This window comes from Salvelinus alpinus, chromosome 37 (genome assembly GCF_045679555.1).
Source record: "Salvelinus alpinus chromosome 37, SLU_Salpinus.1, whole genome shotgun sequence".
Classification (NCBI taxonomy): domain Eukaryota; kingdom Metazoa; phylum Chordata; class Actinopteri; order Salmoniformes; family Salmonidae; genus Salvelinus; species Salvelinus alpinus.
In genome coordinates, this window is record NC_092122.1 from 1,174,945 (window position 1) to 1,182,955 (window position 8,011).

An 8,011-nucleotide genomic window follows, 5' to 3' on the forward strand; every position below is an offset into this window, starting at 1 on the left:
TTTACAGAGCGATGGGGAAGTTTAGTGTTTTTTGGGCGACATCCTCAATGCAAAAATGAAACGATAATAACAGTGTTGATTAGAAATAACATTGTTTTTAAACATAAGGGTTGTCTAGACCGATTATATTCTGGCTGTGGGGGTTTGACTTTTGAGCCCCCACATCCTCTGGGGGGGAAATACATTTGGATTTGAGAGGCTTATGTGCTAATGACACGAAAGTGCCTACCTGGTTTCAAACACCCCATGCAGACACACACCCTCGAAAAACCCATTGTGTTTGAAACACACACACATACACGCCCGTCTTTCCTGAAAGCCTTTTTTCTGAGACACACAGGGAGAGAGGGAGCGTGATATTCCAGGCGATACAATTTTAAAACCCTTTATTTAATTCTACATATTTAGTACAGACCTTTTAAAACATGCTATAATTACTACAAACAATTTCACTATTCCTTTCTTACAGATAAAGGCGCCGGCTATAGGGTTAGCCCTGACATCCATCCGTTTCCAATTCACCGTCGTCAAGACAGGCTCTCTTGCTCGCTAGATATCCCGCACATTCCACGTTCTGTAAGTTTTCGTTCCATGGATAGATCAAACGTCGTGCCTGTAGACCCTGGGTATGTCTTAAGGATAGACGCGCCCAGCGGCGTAATTGTTCACAATTTTGGAAAAGATTGTCCAGCTTTTTCATCATGGCCAGGAATATATGATAATCTCCCCACTTAAAGCTAAAGACGGGCATAAAATAGTTCACATCCCTGCAGGCTTTGGAAAATATATATGAACTAACTGATTTTGTAGCATTTGAACTATCATATTGTTCACAGGCTAAAATTGTCACTTTGGAGTCGGGGCTATACGCCATTGAAGAGATTCTTATGGCTTTCAAATCATCCAACGCGTAGCCGGGCAGGGATGTACCACTCAGGGCGTGTTCGATCTGACATAGCGTTGCCGCATCTTAAGCCATTCTCTCATACGCAGCGCAGGAGAAAAACTCCCGGGTTTTGTTTGATAAAGGGTGCTGGGGCCGCTGTCTGTGAAAATCTTCACAGTTGAATCCTCCAGTTGGAATATGTAAGCCATATGTCCATCACTCATATCCAAAACTCCTTTAAAACATTCAGGGGCCTCACACAAAATGTCCTTGATGCTTTTGTCATTGGGTTCTTGACACGAGGCACAAAGTACACCCAGAATTGGCCTAGGTGACATGTTTAATTTTTGGTTTAATGTTCTGGGTTTATTTTTAATTTCTTGTTTAGTGTTCTGGGGCGCTTGTGGTGTTCTGGGGCTTATTTATAATGCGTCTGCCCCCCCCAATACCCCCGGACATTCCTGTTTCATAGACAACAGCCCTAAGGTCACTAAAACAGGGTGGGGGCCATACTATTTGAAATGTTCAAACACATCCCCCCAGTTCAACGAGGTCCCTACACATCAATCATCATGACAGCTTCAAAGGAACAGATGAAATATATGCCTAAATTAACACTCCCTCTAAAGCGTGAGAACAGAAACGACAGTATGCCCATATATGGGCATACACAGGTGACCCATGACATAGGGTCATAAATCACCCGTTTGACGTGTGCCGTCTACTGTATTCTCTCTGTCAGGTGTCATACATACGCTCACTGTCACTCCCCAAGGCAGGATAGCACGGGTATGTCGTGAAAATTCTCAACACGGGACACTCAGTCAATTTTAAATTAATATTTCTTTATTAACAGCAAGCTGGAGAGGTCACCGTCTAACTTAGATGCATAAAGTACCAGTCTGAAGTGAGCTCCACTGGGGCAGTTCCGTTAGTTCTCTTATATGCTGCTTACACCGACAAGTTATATTTGCATGATTTAGCTTATTCATTATTCATAATTAATTAATCATTAACATTTAGTTCATGTATGTGACCGACCAATACCTCACGAGGCTTCTTCTCTCCAAGCTGAGACTTTGAAGCTGAGATATCTTTCGTTCTCAAAACAAGGTTCTGGGCGTACTGCCAAATTGCAGATACTGATAGTGAGGATTCCTCCCAGGCACGATCAATTAGTCACTTGCATTAACCCAGTCTAATATATTATTAGAAAAGCACAAACATCCACATTTCCATCACCGGTATCCGCTACAATTTGCCCCAACTAGCTTTAGAGGTTCCAGAACAACTGTTGCATCACTAGGAGGCATCCAAATATTGCTGTTGCCAACTTCTATGGAAGCTGGAATAACAACAATCAAGTTAGGAGGGGTAAACTGTAAATAGTGCAAAACACTTCCAGAGCCATTCTAATAGTGACAGTATCAACGCATCAACACACAGGTTAAATACGTCACAACTCACTGAATTTGATATTACAAACATAATACAATTTGGACTGTAAATCATGGACAGAATTGCTTGAATTAATGCATCATAGTATACCCCTCAGGAAAACTCTAGGCTCTGGTTACATCCTATAGCTAGGGCCAGGAGTTTTGAGGCACGTTTTGAGATACTGTGCTTTTACTGGTATTTTCAGCACTGTCAGGGCTGAAAGTAAGGTGGTACGGTCCAGCAAGTTGTCCCACCCATATAAATAGTGGGGGTACACCATACCGGTAAAACATGAGCCTATCACAATTAATACAACATGCTGTCACGTCCTGACCATAGTTCTTATGTGTGTTGCTTGTTTTAGTGTTGGTCAGGACGTGAGCTGGGTGGGCATTCTATGTTGTGGGTCTAGTTTGTCTGTTTCTGTGTTCGGCCTAATATGGTTCTCAATCAGAGGCAGCTGTCAATCATTGTCCCTGATTGAGAATCATATATAGGTGGCTTGTTTTGTGTTGGGGATTTGTGGGTGGTTGTTTCCTGTCTTTGTGTTTTCTATGCACCAGCTAGGACTGTATCGGTTTGCCACATTTATTATTTTGTATTTGTTAAGTGTTCACGTTTATTCGTTCGTATTAAACATGTTGAGCACTGGCTACGCTGCGTGTTGGTCCGATCCCTGCTACACTCTCTCTTCTTGTGAAGAGAGGGAAGGCTGCCGTTACACATGCCCAAAAAACTATAGGCTATTACACAATTATTTAACATTACTACATGTCAGCCGCATGAACAATTTGAGAATTGAATGGAAACCAGGTGGTATATGCTCCAAATTGCATTGTGGTTTCGAGGAGAACAATTACATTTTGTCAGAGATGAGTGGCCGTGACGCTCGCTGACAAGGCAGAGATTACGTGTGGACCACAGTGGATGCATCAATTCAGGCTATAAGTCTAGGCCTAACAGGGTTGCCATGTTCACGATTTTACCGAAAATTGGGCTACTGTGAAAACGATATTGAGGGTGAAAATGTATTGGTCGCGGGTTGCAGGTTTTTGAGCAACTTATAAGTTGCACAACAGCCGCCATGGCGTTTCTCTTAAAAAAAATTGTATTTCACTGTGACCTGCTGCTGATGACTATCAGGCAGTGAGGCAGGCTGTTGCTGAGTGAGTGGTTGGGAGGGCCGGAAGGGTGTTTGCGGTGTGATTCATGCCTGAATTAAGCCTTGTGAAGCTACTGATACCTCTCACCAAGTCACCTACCATCTTGCGAGAGCCATCAAATACCACCATGAATTAACATGGGCTGTCAATGGAGACATGGAGACAAAGTTTTATTCTATGGCTTCAAACTGCTGAAACGTTCACTTCACGTGACACGTACACATCATGTAGGCGTAGTGTTCACGTCGTGTAATGTGGCACTGACACGTCACGTGTCAGTTTGCTTGTAAGTTTATTACTAAAGATCTCACCATGAACGCCTGACAAACGTCGACATGGCATCTACATGTACATGATTTTGTTTAAAAAGAATCCCTGCCAGGGTAATCAAATTTCATTTGTCTATTTAGCTAAAATAGGCCTATCACCTCAATACAAAATGTATTAGACTAGTTGATTTGCAGCCAGCCACCATTACTGTGTAGATATGCCTATTTCTCATATCAATACGGACACAAGGGCTTCTTTGTTGGAGGTTGCCCTATCCAGAAATAAGAGGTAGCCTAGGTCTCTAGTGGCGCATTCAAAACCACTCGGAACTCTGCAATCTCTGACTTCCGACGTCAGTGCATTTAAGACAACTGGGAACTCGGGGAAAAAAACTAGCTCAGACTGGGAAAAATAGTTTCGAATGGTCATCCAACTCAGAGTTCCAAATCAGAAACTCTGGCATCTTTCTCTGACCTGAAAATCACTGATGTTATGATTTGACCACATTTTTCCCCCAGAGTTCCCAGTACCGGTTTAACAGACACAATCTATCACGTTTCAGGTAGGACCCAGATGCAGACAGTGTCAAAGAAACAAAAGTTTATTTCTAATACAGGGTCAGGCAAACGACAGGTCAAAGGCAGGCAGTGGTCAGTAATCCAGAGAAGGTGCAAAGGGTCCAGAACGGCAGGCAGTCTCAGGGTCAGGGCAGGCAGGAGTCAATAATCCAGTGAGGTGGGGCAAGGTATAGAACGGCAGGCAGGGTCAGGGTAGGCAGAATGGTGAAAACCGGGAAGGACTAGGAAACAGGAGCAAGGAACAGACAGGCGCACGGGAACAACCACTGGTCGGTTTCACAAACAAAACGAACTGGCAACCGACAAACAGATAACACAGGTATAAATACACAGGGGATAATGGGGAAGATGGGCGACACCTGGAGGGGGGGTAAAGAGAAGCACAAAGACGTGTGACACAATCACTGTCACCATGCAATCCTTAGGCTATACATTTCTGTGGATATGTCTTATGGTTAGAAGCAGGCCTTGAATTGAGGGGGTATGTGAGGATATAGGCCTAACCCTTGTTATTTAGACAGGCAAAAAGCATATGCTACCCCTTGTTTGCTTATCCTTAGAAAAAACAATGGTCCAGATTATATGAAGCGATCTAGGCTATAACAATGATTAACTCCACGATTATTTCCACATAGTCTACTAGCCCATCGTAGGTCTTGCTCAGCCTCAACATCACAGGAAAAATGTGGTTGTTTTATTAAATGCTCTCTAATTTAGAATATTAGTGGTAGGCTATGCATACAGCAAAATACCAAAAAGATGGAATCGGTATGGGTATATCCATAGACCAAACAGCTATACAGATACACTTTTTTATTTAGGAGAATCACATTGAATCAGGCTATTGATTTCAGTGTAGTTGCGTTCTTACACATAAGCTTAGCCTTAACGGAACCGAAAACATCCCAGCCTATTTTGATCACAGATCATGATGAAGCCTGAGCATTTCAGCAGTTTGTCATTGATTTAGCCCACAATCGCCTACAGATTTGATACAAATGAAGATCTATGTTAAATCTGGATTTGACAAATAGCCTGACTAGGATGTTATGTTTGTTCCCAATTAGGCTAAATGTAGTACTATTAATACACTTTTAATGTTTTCCTATTCATTTGCATAAGCTAACCATTGCGATTAATGACATTTACTATCTTCTGTTTTTTATGAATAAACAGGCATCGGGAATTTAAAAAAATTATAATTAATAACACACAGTAATGTTACCTACCTTACAGTTCTCAAAGTCAGCTAATTTCCACTTCATTCATATGCAAATACATTTGATTCATACACTGGCTTGTCTGGCTGGCATGTTTTCATTTTAAAACGGGCCTTCCCTTATCTACACTGAAATAATATATCAGTAGTCCTCTATTATGATTTAAAAAAAATCATAGCTCATTAGTACACCCTTGTGGTTGAATATATATCTATTTTAGGTCCTAGGGTACAACAATTAATAATGTAGAACTAGCAAATACCATCAAGGGATAAGTTCAAATGTACAATAATGAACACCTTGTGAAACAGTTGTTGAAACCAATCTGGCAATATTTAAGATTTAAATATAAACGTCTGTATTTTTTTGTACGCGTGTCAATTTACTTTCACAGATTTGTTGTACACTCACATGGCAATCAAAAACTGAAATACTGAATTCTGGTGTGTGGAATAGAGAGGAGGTGGGTGCTGTGTGGGTGGGAGGTTTTGCCTGTCACTTGTTCTCAACAGGCAGCCAGTCTCAGAAGGGGGACTCGGAAGAGGGAGACTGCGAAGTCCAGGCACTGATGCTCTCTTTGTTCCGAGTGTTCGTAGTGCTAGTCTGTGCATCTGTATATCACACAATATGTGCCCAGTATGATAGTTTTCTTGCTCTTTCTTAGAAGCTAATGACAACATGACAATAACAATAGCTGTAGATACCTGTCTGTAATTTGTGAGAGAAACTCCAGGGTGGTGTCATGACCAGTGGAGTCATACACCTTAACAGTACCTACCAGGAAGTTGAGGTTACTTAACGTGACCCAGTAGTTGGCCAGTGTTGCTACTGCTGACAGCATGGCGATGCCGCCCACCACGAGGAGACAAATGCAAAGAGTTATCATCTGAGATTTTTATATTCACCTTAACAGATGGGGACCCCAGCTAGGAGCAAAAGAGCAGCAAGGTTTCCCAGGTCTCACCCTCCTTTTGTCCTTCTTCCAAGCCAAGTCATTCACCCGGATGTCAAAGCACTTGGTCCCCTTCTTGATTCTCCTCCGGTGGCTCTCCTTCTGTTTCTCCTGCGCCTTGTCCATGTTCAGTCTCACCTTGATTGATAATAGAAATTAATGCAATTATATTTCATATTCTTACTAATACATCTCTTATATATCTCTTGAAGGGCCATAAAATAAATTAACAGCGGACAATCATTTTTACCGGGTCAATAACCTCCACATGCTTCTCAGTCCATGCCTGAAGATGGTACTCGAAGGCGTTCTGATCTGGTTTGACAACTTCCACCACATCAGGTGGGGTTTCAGTGATCTCAGTGATTTCAGTTATAAAAAATAACAATAGACAAACAATCCTAAGTTAATCAAAAATTCTTATACTACAGTATATGCAAAAATTGTATATACAATTGCGTTGTTTACCTCAGTAAACAGCTGCGGCTCCCGCCCCTACACCAGGCGATAGGGTGAGTACTCTGGAGGCCTGGACACTGCTGTTGTGTGCAAAGAGAATTACCTTCAGGTTGTCCTGCCACCATTCCTGCCCTTCAAGGGACTTGCCCATGGCAGTCTTGAGGGTCTGGTTGGTCCATTCATCCAAATCTGGAGTCACCATAGATTTCCACGTTCACATTATATAACTCACTGTACTAGCAGTGTCAATTTCGAAAAAGTTATAAATTACTGGAGGCCTATGCAAAACAATGCTACAACCATTACATTATTAACCACTAACATGTAAGCTAAGATTGACAGAATGATTGCCTAGAGCTAGCTAGCGCTTAGCCAAGATGCATTTAGTTAACATCAAGGTAGGGAACTGTTAAACGCTATTTTCATACAAATATTAACACTTTAACACATTTGATCGTGACATCACATATTTACATATATTACCTGAACTAAACTGAGCCTTCCTTCATAGAAAATAAAACAAATAGGATCGAAAACGTTGAAAAAAAAGTACAGAAAGTTTGGATGTACAGAAACCTTCATTAAAATGGGGAAAATTCCAACCAGTTTTTCCACTCAGTTAAAACTCCCTTCAGTTGCCTTCAAACATCACCAAACTCATGGACTATGTAGTTAACCATGTCACCTCAATATTTTGAAGGTCAAATTTTACTTTTGCACATTACATACCTGAATGTAAAATGATGAGAAGGAGAAACGTTAGTTAGTAGTTTTCAGTAGTAGGCAATATCCAAGATCAAAGAAGAATCCTCTAAGACCTCACAATCTCACTAAAGCTCCCCATTGACGTCACAGCACCACCTAGCGGCAGTAATCATATACATTACTTTAAATGCAAATAGTTGGGAGGCCTACAAAATGGTACAAGGGATGGCTTGATAAAATAACAAACAAAACAAAACATAAAAAATATAGCCATACATATTTGTGTGTATCACATGTACACATGGCATATGCTTGGGTATCACCTTGACATCTCTAAT

General features: G+C 41.4%; 1 long non-coding RNA gene across 2 annotated transcripts; it reads right to left on the reverse strand.

The window, feature by feature from the left end:
• Positions 1 to 4,342: 4,342 nt before the first annotated feature.
• Positions 4,343 to 7,776, reverse strand: LOC139565858 (uncharacterized). Of its 2 annotated transcripts, none has more exons than XR_011672989.1 (3): positions 7,698 to 7,776; positions 6,978 to 7,048; positions 4,343 to 6,647 (listed from the first exon to the last, which is right to left on the reverse strand). It is a non-coding gene; the product is annotated as an uncharacterized lncRNA (long non-coding RNA). The 2 variants fall into 2 exon arrangements; XR_011672988.1 differs by having other exon boundaries at positions 6,978 to 7,157; positions 7,698 to 7,770.
• Positions 7,777 to 8,011: the final 235 nt, after the last annotated feature.